Source organism: Sceloporus occidentalis, unplaced genomic scaffold (assembly GCF_023333645.1).
Source record: "Sceloporus occidentalis isolate IW3139 unplaced genomic scaffold, rSceOcc1.0.p SCAF_82, whole genome shotgun sequence".
NCBI lineage: Eukaryota > Metazoa > Chordata > Lepidosauria > Squamata > Phrynosomatidae > Sceloporus > Sceloporus occidentalis.
Genome location: NW_028317062.1, coordinates 704,121 through 720,135, shown reverse-complemented (window position 1 = coordinate 720,135; position 16,015 = coordinate 704,121).

Genomic DNA, 16,015 nt, shown 5'->3' with positions numbered 1-16,015 from the left:
CGTGGATTTTCTCTGTGATGCCTCCATTGAAAACATCAGAATGATGGCCAGAGCTTCAGCGCTTTCGGTTGCAGCTAGAAGAGCCTTGTGGCTCAAGGCCTGGGCGGTGGATAATGCCTCTAAAAACAGACTTCTTAATATCCCTTTTAAGGGTAAGACTTTATTTGGGGAAGAGCTGGAGTCCCTTTTGGAGAAAACCACAGGGGACAAGCATTGGATGCCTCAACGTAAACCTCCTTCGAAAAGACGGCAGTCCTTTCGGCCTTTCTTCCCGGGACAATCTAGAGGCCATAGTTCTAGATTCAACCCCTCGTCCAGAGAACAAAACTTCCGAGGCAGATTCCCTCGTGGAAGGGGGAGATTTGACAGGATTGCCTTCCCCAAAGCGTTTCAAGACCCCAAGAACGCTGCATGACGCCTCCTCCATTCCGGTGGGAGGAAGGCTCCGTTTTTTCACCGACAGTTGGTTCTCACTCACCCGAGACCCTTGGTTGAGAGCCATTGTATCGCACGGCTATCAACTTCAATTCCGGACCAGACCTTCAGACCGTTTTTTTACCTCCCACCTTCCTCCAGACCAGGCAAGGCGGTCAGTCCTGTTATCCACCATCCAGCAGTTGTCAGACCTTAGAGTCCTGGTTCCTGTCCCCTGGCCAGAACTGGGCCAAGGGGTTTATTCTCCGGTTTTTCTGGTCCCCAAGAGACCGGGTGGTCTTCGCCTAATCATAGACTTGCGTTTTTTGAACAGTCACCTCCAGTTCATCAGGTTCAAGATGGAAACTGTAAGATCCACCCTCGACACCTTATGCCTCAACGACTTCATGGCTTCATTAGATCTAAAGGATGCATATTTCCCTGCCATCCCAGGTGACACTATGAGAGACTCCTCCTCCGTACCTGAGATAGGGCAGGACTCAAACAGTTAAAAGGCCCCTCCCCTCCTAGCACCCTCAGTGTTTTTTCCTGCCCTACATCGGGTAGGGAGGACTCGTCTCCCTTTTGTTATTTTTTCACGGCTCTAGGTTGAGCCGGTTCTCCCTAGGGCTAAGCCCCCCCGGGAGGGGGATGCCTGCACCATAGCCGGGTGGCTGGTGCCGCGCTGCCCCGCGCATACTCACCGTGGCTGAGCGGTGGTCCGTCCGGCTTCCTTCCCTCAGCTCCCGCGGCTTCCTTTGCTGATCTGCCAGCGTCTTCTGTGTTAGACGCCGCGGTTCCGGCGTCTCGGCGTGTTTCAATATGGCGTTCTAGGCATGTCCGGTATGCGTTCCTAGCCTCGTTTTCAGGGTCAATTCAAAATTTTGGCGCCAAATTTGCTGCTGTTGCAGTTTGTAGCCTGGTATGAAGCTATTTAAGCGGTGTGGTGAGTTGAGAGCTGTTTATATATATTCTATATATATTTTCTAACGGTGCTGTTGCATCCTGTTTAATTATGTCTGCTCCAGATAATTCTGAGCCTCCCTCTGTTGAGGAAAGACCTAAAAAGGCTTTATCTAAGACTAAGCTTCCGCAGTGTTCTGGTTGTCACAAGCCTCTGCAGGATTCTAAGAAAAAGCTCTGTTCCGCCTGTCTAAAGTCTGTGGCGGATTCTGAAGCCTCTGGTGGGAGAGAATTTTTAGCCTGGCTTAAGGAAGAGATGCAGTCTACCTTTTCTGCCTTTCGTCAGTCAGTTCCTGCTCCTCCCCATCTTCCGGCAGTATGGGAACCATCTTTCCTGGGTTATCAGCAGCTTTCTGACTCCGAGTTCGATTACCCTGAGCTGGAGGAGTATTCTTGAGAGGAAGGTGAAATCCAGGAGGAAAGTTCCTTTTTGTTTCCGGTGGAAGAGATTGATACTCTCGTCTCTGCTGTAAAGTCGGCCATGAACTTGGAGGATACAGCTACACCTAAAAAAGATCACTTTTTTTCCGGCTTCTCCAAGCAGTCACCGTCTTTTCCTGTACACCCTGCTTTATCCGACATCATTAAGCAGGAATGGAACCATCCAGAGAGGTCAAATTCTGTGCAAACACGCTGGTTGACACCGCAGTGATGAAAGTTTCCAGAAAGACTGCCTTGCCGCTGGAGGATGGCTCCCATTTTTCGGGTCTTATGGAAAAGAAGGCTGAAGCAGCCGTTAAGAAATCTTTTGAAGCTTCCACCACTGCTTTTAAACCTGGCATAGCATCTGCCTCAGTGTCTCGAGCTGTTAAAATCTGGCTGTCGCAGATCGAGGAAGAGGTTGCAGCAAAAACGCCTAGAGAAACTATCCTCAAGAACATTGCTGCTCTCAAGTTGGCAGTGGATTTTCTCTGCGATGCCTCAATTGAAAATGTCAGGATGTCAGCCAGGGCCTCTGCACTTTCTGTGGCGGCCAGATGGGCCTTATGGCTTAAAGCCTGAGGGGCTGACAATGCCTCAAAGAACAGACTGCTTAATATCCCTTTTAAAGGAGGGTCTCTGTTTGGCGAGGAACTGGAGTCCCTGCTTGAGAAAACGACTGGTGATAAACATTGGATGCCACAACGCAGAACTGCTTCCAGGAGACGGCAGTCCTTTCGTCCATACTTTCCAGGCCAGTCCAGGTCCGGTTTCTCTCGCCCTGCAAGGGAACATGCCTTCCGGGGCAGATTTTATCGTGAAAGGGGTAGATATGACAGGTTCGCCTTCCCCAAAGCGGCCCAGGACCCCAAAGGTTTTGCATGACTCGGCAGGCATCCTGGTGGGAGGAAGACTTCGGCATTTCATAGACTATTGGTTCTTCATCACCCAAGATTCCTGGGTGAGATCCATCATATCCCAGGGTTATCGACTACAATTCGAAAGCAAGCCTGCAGACCAGTTTTTTTATTTCCCACCTTCCCCAGAACGTGGAACAGCGGGGATTCCTGTTGTCTGCCGTCCAACAGTTTGTAGATACAGAAGTCCTTATTCCCGTGCCCCTGCAGGAACAGAGTCAAGGGGTTTATTCCCGTGTTTTTGGTTCCAAAAGCACCAAAGGGGTTTCGTCTCATTATAGACCTACATTTCCTGAACCGTCACCTTCGTTTCCGAAGGTTCAAGATGGAGACCGTACGATCAGCTCTGGACTCTCTAAATCTTCGAGACTTCATGGTCTCCATAGACCTAAAGGATGCGTATCTTCATGTCCCTGTGCACCCCTCCCATCGACGGTTTCTGCGGATAGCTATTCCTTGGGGTTCAAGAATCAGTCATTTTCAATTTCAAGCCCTTCCATTTGGACTGTCTCCAGCCCCCAGAGTGTTTACAAAGCTCCTTGCAGTGGTGGTGGCCCATTTCAGACGTCAGGGTATTTCGGTTATCCCTTACCTGGACGATTGGCTGATTCACACTCATTCAGCTGCTCTCCTTCAGTCTCACCTTTCCCGGGTGGTCCAGACGCTTCAGGATCTCGGCTGGATTCTAAATTAGGAGAAGTCCAATTTAGTTCCTTCTCAACAATTGGTGTTCCTCGGCCTTCGCCTGGATTCCTGCGAAGGAAAAGCTTTTCTTCCTTCAAGCAAGATCAGCGGTATTTATTCCCTAACCTGCAAGCTGCTTGCTGCACGCAAAAGTCCACTAAGGCGATGTATGTCTCTTCTCGGCAAGATGACTTCAGCAAGGTATGCAGTTCCCTGGGTCCTGGCTCACATGAGGGTTCTTCAGAACCATATTCTTCATCTGATGGAAGAGAACCCATTCGCCCTGGACAGACTGGTTCATCTTCCTCCGCATGTCAAGGCATCCCTCTCCTGGTGGCTCCTACGAGACACTCTGGCCTCAGGAAGACGATGGGCCTGGTCATCCAAAGAGCTCCTTACCACGGACGCAAGCAGAACAGGCTGGGGAGCCACTTATCGGGACAGCTTTGTTCAAGGTCTCTGGTCGCCTGCCACTCAGCTCCTACCCTCAAACTGCCTGGAGCTGCTGGCGGTGGAGAATGCCCTACATCACTGGGAAAAGCAGCTCTTCGGCGAGAACATCCTGCTTTGTTCCGACAATCGGGCGGTAGTCGCCTACATCAACAAGCAGGGGGGTACAAGAAGTCCTCGCCTGCTGCGCCTAGCTCTCAGGATTTCCTTTTGGGCAGAATCTCGTCTAATGACTTTGTCTGCGGTTCACCTTCAGGGGGCTTTGAATTCCCAAGCCGACTTTCTGAGCAGGACTCCCGTTCAAAGCAACGAATGGGCTTTGCATCCTGCAGCCTTCCACATGATTGTCCAACGGTGGGGAATGCCCGAAATAGATCTTATGGCTTCCAGGGACAATGCTCAAGTTCCAGCGTTCTTTTCTCTCAATCCTCGGGACAAGCCTCTGGCAGTGGATGCCTTCACTCAGACTTGGAGTTTCAGCCTCGCCTATGTTTTCCCTCCATTTCCTCTGATATTCAAGGTTCTGCAGAAGATCAAGTTCGACCGGGCGTCGGTTATACTGGTTGCCCCAGACTGGCCCAGACGTGTCTGGTACGCGGGCTTAGTCTCACTCAGCCTTGCACCGCCCCTACGGCTCCCGGCCTGGGAAGACCTGCTTCACCAGGGTCAGTTCCTTCATCCAAATCCTGCGGTATTTCAGCTGACGGCTTGGAGGTCGAACGGAGAATTCTGAGGTCTCGAGGCTACGTTGGACTTAAAAAGATGTCTTTCAATTTATCTGGAACGCACGCAGCCTCTGCGCAAATCATCTAGTTTGTTTGTAGCCTCTTCTGGTCCCAGTAGAGGTCTTAGCATTTCTAAGCGTACGATGGCAAAATGGATTGTGTCAACTATCTGTTTAGCTTACACAGCAGCTGGCGGGGTTCCCCCTCCCGGGATTCGTGCCCACTCTACCCGCGCAGTTTCTACTTCATGGGCTGAACAATGTCTTGTCTCGCCTGAACACATCTGCAAGACAGCTACGTGGGGAACTCTGAGTACTTTTGTTCGACATTATAGACTCGATCAGATGGCACAAGAGGATGCCCTGTTCGGTCGTACGGTTCTTGGGGCTGTGTTTTCCCCCTGAGTTTCTTTGTTTCCCACGATTCTTCTTTGTTATATCTCTCATAGTGTCACCTGGGATGGCAGGGAAACATTAAGTTCTACTTACCGAGGGCTTCTTTTCCCTGCCAATCCCTGGTGACACGTTTAGTTCCCTCCCTTCCTTTCAATAAATGTTTTTGCAGCGATTCTGTTTTCCTGTGTGGTCTTTGATATTCACTGAGGGTGCTAGGAGGGGAGGGGCCTTTTAACTGTTTGAGTCCTGCCCTATCTCAGGTACGGAGGAGGAGTCTTTCATAGTGTCACCAGGGATTGGCAGGGAAAAGAAGCTCTCGGTAAGTAGAACTTAATGTTTCCACGTTCCCATCCATCTATCTCATCAACGTTTCCTGAGAGTGGCGATTCCTCGGGGTTCAACTGTCCAGCATTTCCAGTTTCAAGCCCTTCCATTCGGATTGTCGGCGGCCCCAAGAGTCTTCACAAAACTTTTGGCAGTCGTGGCGGCCCATCTCCGAGTTCAGGGAATCTGTCATTCGTTATCTGGACGATTGGCTTATCCATGCCCAGTCGGCGCAGATTCTTCGGGTTCACCTTGCCACGGTGGTTGACACATTACAAGCTCTCGGCTGGATTCTGAACTGGGACAAATCCTGCACCGTCCCCTCTCAACAACTAGTGTTCCTGGGTCTTCGTCTGGGTTCCTGTTCCGGGAAAGCTTTCCTTCCGACTGCCACGATAGAGGGGATTCGATTCCTAGTACGCAGGATTCGCTCTGCGCACCGCAGCTTCTTACAGTTATGTATGTCCCTGCTGGGCAAGATGGTCTCCGCAAAGTATGCAGTGCCCTGGGCTCTGGCCCACATGAGAGTAGTTCAAGGATTTGTCCTCAACCATCTGGAAGACGACCCTTTGGCTCTGGACAGGCGTGTCTGTCTTCCTCCGCAGGTCAGAGCTTCCCTCTCCTGGTGGCTCCAACAAAACGTCCTTGCCGCAGGGAGAAGATGGTCTCTTGTCTCCAAAGTACTTCTCACCACCGACGCCAGCATCAAGGGATGGGGAGCTACGTGTCAAGACCTGTTTGTGCAAGGTCTCTGGTCCCCAGCTACAAAACTTCTTCCCTCGAACTGCCTGGAATTACTTGCAGTAGAAAAAGCTCTGCATCACTAGGAACATCTGCTCGCTGGCATGGACATTTTGCTTTGTTCCGACAATCAGGCGGAACAGACAAGGGGGCACAAGAAGTCCTCGGCTTCTCCGTATATCGCTCAGGATTTCCTTTTGGGCAGAGTCCCATCACATGACTCTGGCCGCCGTCCACCTCAGAGGAACTTTGAATTCTCAAGCAGATTTCCTGAGCAGAACTCCTGTGCTAAGCAGCGAGTGGGCTCTGCATCCGGTAGCCTTCGATCTAATCGTCCAACGGTGGGGCTTGCCCGAGATCGACCTGATGGCATCCGGAGACAATGCTCAGATTCCTGTTTTCTTATCCCTCAGACCTCAGGATCATCCCTTGGCAATAGATGCCTTCTCACAGGAATGGAATTTCCGTCTCGCATACGTCTTCCCTCCGTTTGCTCTAATCTCCAGGGTCCTACAGAATATCAAGAAGGACCACGCCTCTGTGATCCTGATAGCACCAGACTGGCCGAAGCGAGTCTGGTATTCCGACTTGATCGCTCTAGGTCTCTCTCCCCCTCTGAAGCTCCCAGCTTGGAGAGACCTTCTGCATCAGGGTCCGTTCCTACACCCAAACCCTGCTGTGTTCCACCTGACGGCCTGGAGATTGAACGCGAACTGCTGAGAGTGCAAGGTTTTTCTTTTCCTGTAGCTGAGACTCTTCTGCAGAGTAGAAAGAAGGTTACCTCTCTGCGATACATTAAGATCTGGAAGAGATTTCACAGTTGGTGTTGTTCCAGGGGGATTTTGCCAACTGCCTGTTCCTCTGCCTCTATTCTGGACTTCTTCCAGGAGGGATTCGACTGTGGACTTCAGCCTTCTACGATCCGGGTGCATATTTCTGCCATCAGTGCTCTCCTCGGGTTTGAGCTTATATCTCTGCCTGTAATCAGACGTTTTGCCAAGGCCATCGTCCTTCGTAAACTTACATTGCCTCCTTTTGAGCCTGTGTGAGATTGTGTTTTAATTATGATACCTGAAGCAAAGTAATTTAACTATGCATTAAGCAGGGCCAATGCATTGTACCGTGTTAGACGGGAGAGAGTAGTAATGCCTTTATTGGCTAACTGAATTGTATTAGATTGTAAGCTTTTTGAGGCTTATAGTATTGAAGGCTTTCGATCCAATGCACTTTAATAAAATGTATCTTACTTATAATGTTTGCAGCAAATTACAGAGGACTTCATACCCTCCTTCCCCTGGGGTGGCTTTGAGGGCAGTGGTAGCGGTGCGTAGGGAGGGTATATCACCAGACAGTCTTAAGTGTATGCAGAGTGGTTGTGGCTAATGGCTACCCACAGAAAAAGGAAAATTACACCAGGCCCAGGGGAAGCAAGGCTTACCTTTTAGTTCCAAAAAAGTAAAACAGTGTGATGTACCGCCAAATTTGGCAGGTATGGGCAGACACAATATGAAGTAACCTTATTGCACCACACTAAAAACATCTTCCGTACTTACTATTAACACAAAATGATAGACATTACGAGTAAATTCTACTTTCTCTAATTTAGAGCAAAATGGCATTAATAAACTAACAAAACTAATTTGTCCAGACATTCCCTAGTTGCAACAAAGACTGTTTTTTAATTCATGAGAGCAGACTTTGTATAGCAATCTGTGGTGCAAGACGCTATATGCCATCAGCTTCTGTATTCTATCATCTAGTATACCTGTCACGGATATGTTTCACCAGCTAGGGCTGCAACTATTATTTTAATAATCGATTAGTTGGCCGATTATTTTTTTGATTAATAGATTAATCGGATAAAAAAATGCAATTTTTTTTCAATTTAAAATAATGTAATAAAAACCGTACAATTTACACTTTCATCTCTTTATTGCAATGGCCTCTCTCTCTCTATTCACCTTCTTATTTTACTGACATAATAATAAAAGCTACAAGAACCCAAACACAGTGTTTCTCAAACTAGGTCTTAATGCAAAGTTATTAGTAAATATTAATTCATATGTTAACTATTTTTCATATTTAATAAAAACTATGAGAAAAAAAAAGCCTGGTTTAAATTTTCTTTTATTTACCAAACTGCCCCCGGTTATGCACATCTGGCCCCCAGCTTGCCACTCTGCCCCCATATATGCCTTATACCTCTTATATGCCAGATTCCACTGTGCCCCCTGATATGCCTTATACTCCTTATATGCCAGTGATATGCAACTGAGCCCCCTGATATACCTTTTACCCCCAGATATGTTTTATGCCCCCCTGATATGCCTTATAACTTCCAATATGCCACTCGCCCCCATTTACTCCTTATACCCCCTATATGCCCTGAAATTCATAATACCCCCCATACACCACTATAACTCACCCATACACCACTCTGGCTCCTCCCCCTCCCAGACACCACTCTGGCTCCTCCCCCTCCCAGACACCACTCTGGCTCCTCCTCCTCCCAGACACCACTCTGGCTCCTCCCCCTCCCATATGCCACTCTGGCTCCTCCCCCCTCCCATACTCCACTCTGGCTCCTCCCCCCTCCCATACTCCACTCTGGCACCTCCCCCCTCCCATACTCCACTCTGGCACCTCCCCTCCCATACATCACTTTGGCTTCTCCCCCTCCCATACATCACTTAGGCTCCTCCCCCTCCCATACATCACTTAGGCTCCTCCCCCTCCCATACATCACTTAGGCTCCTCCCCCTCCCATACACCACTTAGGCTCCTCCCCCTCCCATACACCACTTTGCCTCCTCCCCCTCCTATACGCCACTCTGCCTCCTGTCAGCAACGGAGGTTCACAAGACACCAGGGAGCCGGGTAGAGAGGCAGAGTGGCGTATGGGAGGGGGAGGAGCCAGAGTGGTGTATAGGAGGGTGGCTCCCATAAACCCCTCTGACTCCTCCCCCCCCTCCCATACACCGGTCTGCCTCTCTACCCAGGTCCGTTGCTGACAGGCACTTTCACTGCAGCTTCATAGAAGCCTCAGCGTAAGTGAAGGGCAGTAACGGTGGCTGTCTGTGCGATGCAGACCCCCACCGGCTGACAGAGAGGATGATTCTCTGTCAGCCGGTGGGGGTCTGCGCGATGCGCACAAACAGCCTCCGTTACTGCCCTTCACTTACGCTGAGGCTTCCATGAAGCTGCAGTGAAAGTGCTTGTCAGTAACGGAGTCGGGAGAGAGGCAGAGTGATGCATGGGAGGGGGGAGGAGTCAGAGGGGTGTATGGGGGGGGGGTCGGAAGTGAGAGACCGGCCGACAGTGAGGGGAATCCAGATCCCCTGCAGCGTTGCGGGGGATCTGGATTCTAGTGTTATAATCCGATCTCTGTTTGAGGTCGGATTATATAAAGGAGAGGAGTTTTTCAGAGCATTTGCTCTGAAAAAACCATCTTTTTATAATCGATAAAAATCGATTCGATTAATCGATAATGAAAATCATTGACAACGATTTTTTATTATCGATTATTATCGATTTTATCGATTAGTTGTTTCAGCCCTATCACCAGCTAAACTGGCAGTGTGTGTTACCGTATGGCATTAGAATGTGTCTGTATCTGGATGTAGTGTTAAGAGCGTGTATCGGTGTTAGCATCTACATGTTAGCGTAAGGTGTTAATGTTTGTTAGCGTGTGTGTATGACCGTAGGCAATTCTTTTTTTTCCCGTTACAAGAGTATGTGCAGGTATAGATTCAATAAATAAGACATGGAGACTCAGCATTGCAGGTATTAAGAAACAGAACACACAAACCAGCCCTGCGGCTTTAATGCAAACTCAGCATTGAAGGTATAGATCAAAATAATGCATGGAAATTGCAGGCATAGGTTACAGGTCGCACATGCCAAAGGGCATCCCTTGCAGCCAGATTGCACCCACAGAAAATAATCTCTTCTTTCTCTTTACCTCACTCTTATCACTACCCTTTCTGTTTATCTCTCCCCCTTTTCATTCTCTCTCCTATTGTTCTTTATTGCTCCCTTTTTCTCCCTACCTCTCCCCTTCACCTTGAACTTCCCCCTCTCTCCCATTTCTCACTGTCATTCCCCTTTACTTCCTCATGCTCTGTTTTCTTATCTCTCACTCCTTTTTCATTATCTTTCCCTTCTATCTCCCCCATTATGTCTACCGTATATTTTTCTAGATGAGCTGAATGGTTATCTGCCGTTACTTGTTATGTTTCTCCTTTTTGTTACCATCTATATCTCTCTCTTCTTATTTGGGCCTGTGGTGGGGAGTCTGTCCTCCTCCTGTTCGCCGCTTGAGGAGCTCATGAGTCTCCCTCTAACCAGCGCAAAATAAAGGGACCCCAAGATCTGTTCTTACAGACTTCTCGTTTCCCTGGTCTCTCTCGATGCTGTCAGCGATTGATACTGAGCGCCAAATAAGATGTCATATATGATTCATCATCAATCGCCAGCAACATCAGAAGGGAAACACGGGGTCTGTGGGAGCAGACCTCATGCTCCCTTTATTTTGGGCCAGTAAGAGGGAGATCCATTATCTGCGAGGATATACTGCACCCAGCCACCACGAACCCTAGGCATGCACCTGTTCTCATAAGGTGTGCTGATGGGAGTGGTATAGTGGCCCAGGCACTAAGTATGTACTTGGCCCCAAGATTTCTGATGGTTGCCCTGTTACGTTAATAACGTAATAAGACAATGACCATTTCAATAAATAACTTATGCTTATATTTTACTGTCTGCTGTTACCAAGAAAAAGAACTGTCAACTGTCTTCATGTACCTGCCAGCCCCACTCAGTTGATGACATCATGCTTGTACAGAAGCAAACACAACACTACAGGCCCAGACTGAGAGATTAATAAACATCGGGCTTCAGTCATGTTACTGTCACCAATTTTAGGACTCTTGGAATAATTTCTTTCCAAGGCTTTCCTGGGTAGTACCTTTAGCTTTGGCAATACATCCCGAACATAGAACTTGACAGCAGACAAGAATCCTTCGGACCATCAGATTAGTGCAAAAGTAAAATATACATCAAGCTGGTTAATTACAGAGACAAAGAATAGGAAGTGTCTGCTCGCTGGATTTGGCCAGTTTATTGTGGAACAGAATTACACAGCACCATTATCTTCTGATCAACACTAGGGAATAGCTCCCTTCAAATGTAACGGAGAGCCGCTCAATCTCTGTCCAAGAGCGGCTCAGTCACAAACCTCATATTAATCCTACAAGCAATCTGGTGTTATTTGAAAATTGGTTGGACACGGCTCGTGGATCACAAACTGAACCAAGAATGGGCTAAACTCACTCATGCCCTGAGAGCAAAGCTGTTATATACTTACCTCAAAATACATTCTTCATAACACCTTCCAAAGTAAAACAACGTCACCTTACAATAACTAATTTGAGTTTGTGTTTTTAAATTCTAAATACATCAGGTGTAATTCAGTAATATGAGAGAATTGGCCTATCATAAGGCTCGATATGTAATATAAACCCACGTAATGTGGCCAACAAAAGGAAAGGTAGCTTAACCTCCTGTTCCGAGGATCTGCATGACTATTCCTCAAAATTGTGTTATCTTTCTCCTGTTGATAGTTGTTGAAGGGTTTTCCTTAGTTCAGTAAGAACAAGGGTGGTGGAAGGAGAAGGGAGAGGCCTTCAAAATGTGTTCAAACAGCAGGGCAAACATTACCTGATCTAATCGCAGCTTCTATCAAAGTAACATTTTTTAAAAAATTACAATTTACAACTAAGCTAGCATTTAATGAGACGCTTCATATTTTTTATCATTACTGTATGCCTGTTTGTATTTAGAAGTTGTGATACCTTTTAGGGGGCCACCATGGAGGATCATAATGTACTTTAGATATCAAATTATATATACATATATCAAATTATGAAACTCTCAAAGCCACCAAGCTTTGCTGTCTTGGAAGTTGGTAATGGTAAAAAACTAGATCATTCAGAAACCTCCTGATCAAAACCAGAAGGAACCGTTCTACCCCAAGTACTCCACCAAAATAAATACACACACACACAGACAGAGCTCAATTTAAACATATTACCACACTTTTCATTTTAATACATGATAGAAAATAAAACAACCCCTCAATAATCAGAAAACATAAAATCTAAAAATGTTTCAAAATATTTTCATCTGTTAAATTAAAGTCAACTTCCATATAAAAAAGCTAAAATTCACAATTGTAAAAGTTTGGTGTTTTTTTTTTCTTTTTTTGATTTTTTACAAAAAAATATTAAAAGCTTAAATGGGGGGAAATATTTTACATGAAGAGGCAAAAGATTAATACAAAAAGTTTGTTGTTTTTTTTTGCAAAAAGTTTTGTTTCTCCTTAAGAGTATACAAGACACTTAGGGCTATACAATATTTACAGAACACGAGCGGTTATATACTTGCATAATTGAGTGTATACGTTGACCTCAACTCCTGCCAGAGAAGTCTGAAACACATTGTAGAGAAGTGCTTCATAACCATCATCAATGAGAAAGGAGATCGGTCTGTTGAGGACTCCTTGGCGGGTCTGTATCGAGCTAGGCATAGTGTGCAGTAACTGGGTCCAAAGCTACATTCTATGGTTTAGGCCAGTGATGGGCAACCTTTTTGGCGTGGTGTGTCAAAAATCGGCAAAAAATCGAGCATAACTCGCGTGGTGTGTCACTTCGACAAAAAAACATAATTTTGCGCAATTTATAGTTTAAACTACAAAAATGTATAATTGCAATATATAATTGTATTTAATAAACCAAAAACAAATTATTTAACATACCTGCTTAGTAACTTCTTTGTTCATCAGTCGATTTCGTATGTTGCCCTTGATATACCAATCCACACACATACACACCAATCCACACACATACACACCAATCCACACACATACACACCAATCCACACACACACACCATACACCAATCCACACATCATACACACCAATCCACACACACATACACACCAATCCACACACACATACACCAATCCACACACACACACACCAATCCACATACATACATACCAATCCACACACATACACCAATCCACTCTCACTGTATGCTTTCCTACCTTTCCTCTTTTCTTCTTTCAGCTTCTTTGCCTCCTCTTCGCTCCTCTTCTTCAGTCTTCTCTGTCTTCTTCCGGGTCAGAGGGCACGGACGGCGGTGGGCGCGGCTTCAGTGTTGTGTGCCGGGATCTGACAACAAACCCCGGCGCACAACAGCTGTTGCCGCGCGGATCACAAGGGAGCGATATCGGAGGTCTTTAACAGACCTCCGGCTCCCTTGAGTGATTTTAAGCCGGGTTCAAGGGAGATCCTTGAACCGGCTTAAAATCACTCAAGGGAGCCGGTGGTCTGTTAAAGACCTCCGATACCGCTCCCTTGCGAGCCTGCTCCTCCAGCGGCGGACATTACTGTCCGTCTCTGGAGGGGTGCCGGCAAGTTGGCGGACCGCCCCCCCCGCTAGGTACGCTACTGCACGTCCCGCCCCCGTTCCTCCAGCACAGATTCTTTCATCCTCGGCGGCCGTGCAGGAGCCGAGGATGAAATCCTGCGCGTGTCACCCCAAATGGCTACGCGTGTCAGCACTGACACGCGTGTCATAGGTTCGCCATCACTGGTTTAGGCAGTAGTGTCTATGAAGTTTCATATGACCATTTACACGCCTGTTCTTAGTTTGTACAAGTAACAATGTTACAGGAGTGGGTTGTTGCGTTCACCGTCCACTCACTTCCACTAACATGCTTAAAACGATGCATGTGGAGCTTTTCATCAGAAAAATCCATGGGGAAGCACAATACGCATGGAAAGTCCCAAGCGTTAATCTAAGGATAGTTGTTGGGGTTTATTCACTAAAGCACTAGAGATGTGATTTCACTATGCATTAGCAGTAGCTCACTAAGGCTATTATGATATTAAGACAAGTCATTAAAATAAAAATGCAAACTCTCCCGCCAGCTCCCTCTTCAGCAAATAATCTAAAACTGGCTAGCTATAGGGAGATACAGCTATGCTTGTATCGGGGTAGACAACACAACTTATATTGTTTTCAAATGACCTGGTGAAATTACCTCTGAATTATTGAGAGAGGCCATGCGTCTGTACAGATTTCTACATGCATCATTTCCTATTATATCGGGAGAAATAAATACACAGTATACTTCTATGGCTCTTTGTATTCCTGTAGGATAGAACTATAAAAAATGCATAAACAGATCATTTTAAGCTCTGCCCAGAGGTATTGAGGTCAGACATGACATCGTATGGGTCCTCTTGTGCAAATAAAAGAACAACAACTTAAGTTAAACAAAATAACTTAATAAGGACTTTAACTGTGATGGGCCAATGTCTCTGTAATCCGACGCAGTAGTACATAGCAGCGCATGTATCCGAGACTATGCGCTACAAAACCATGTACATGAAGCGCATGAATACATTACATATCAATATGTATCTGTCTCATTTCTGCATTTGTATATGTGGGTATATTTCAATAACACGGCAAATTGATGACCTTTGTAGTGTACGTATGTCATTTAGTCACTGCTGAGCACTTGACGATACAGTTACAGAGAGATGGAAGCATGCTTTGGCTACACTCATCTTAGTTACATGCAGGGCTTTGATCACAATCCATATGGTGGTTGTATGACCGTTCTAATAATTTCACTCAGTTACATGCTACTGAAAAAGAGTGCGGCCTGTTTAATGTTGGCAGAGATAAACATGTTTCATGATGGTAAGAATCTTGGGATTTGACATGAAGATGTTGATCATTGTATTGCACAAGGAGCAGGTCATGGTAAACATGGCATCTACACATCCCTTGGGTTAGGACAGAAAGGACCACCAATCTGGACACATTTTCTACTGGAAACCTTCATGTTACTTAAACATTCAGCTTGATAAGAGTACGGTGATTTATATCACACACACTTATGTGGATCCCCCGGATATTGTAAAATGTGTGACTATCACAGCTAACAGTGATACCCATCCTATCTATACCATTCTGTGTGTTTTATGACAAGGACATCCCTTGGCTTTTAGGAGAGGGAACCCTAGCTGATGGCATAACAAGGTGCGTGACCGTCAATTTCCTCGACAATTACTAAAATAATCACTGCACAAATCCTCACTGCTAGAACTGGCTTTACTGGCGTAGTAGTAGTAGTAGTAGTAATAGTAATTACCACTGAAAGCTAGAGCAGCGATTGGGGTACTCAAAAGATTCATTTCCAGAATTGGATTACGCCTATGCACATGAAGGCAACCCATTGTTTAGAACATGCTACACTGCAATAAAATATTAGATATAAAGACAACACACCTTTCTATTATCAAGATTACATTTTATATATTTAGGACGTCCTCTGGGCAAAAGAGAGAAATTGCATGGCTTCTAGTTCTAGTAACCTAGCATGAATGATGAGAGTATACCATTCATACACGGATCCCGTTGTACGACCCTCTGGGTGATATTCACCCCCCCCCAGTAATTAGTCCAACAGCAGAGGTGACGGCGTGTCAGAAATGGGTACGGAAAGCCAAACTGAAATGCATGATTTCCCTGAATCAGTACTCAGACACGGCAGTCAAACAAAACATTAAAATTACTTTGACCTTACATTATCACATCCCTATTAGAGTTATGTATAACGTAAAATATCCAATAGCCTTGCAGCACTGATGTCAATGGAGGAAACTAATTTTCATCTTTGCCCCAAAAGTGCATGGTCCAAGTATAGATTCCATAGATTAAAAAATATGGTCTATAATGCAGTCCACTAGCCCCTTTAATAACGAGTCACGAGATGTCCCTGCATGTTTTACTAATGTGCTTCTCCAACAACTGTACTCGAGTGGCTGCCCAGTGATGCTGCTAATGCAGACGCTCGGTAGTTAGGTGTAGCAGTAGTTAGGTGTAGCCTATACACCTATGTAACG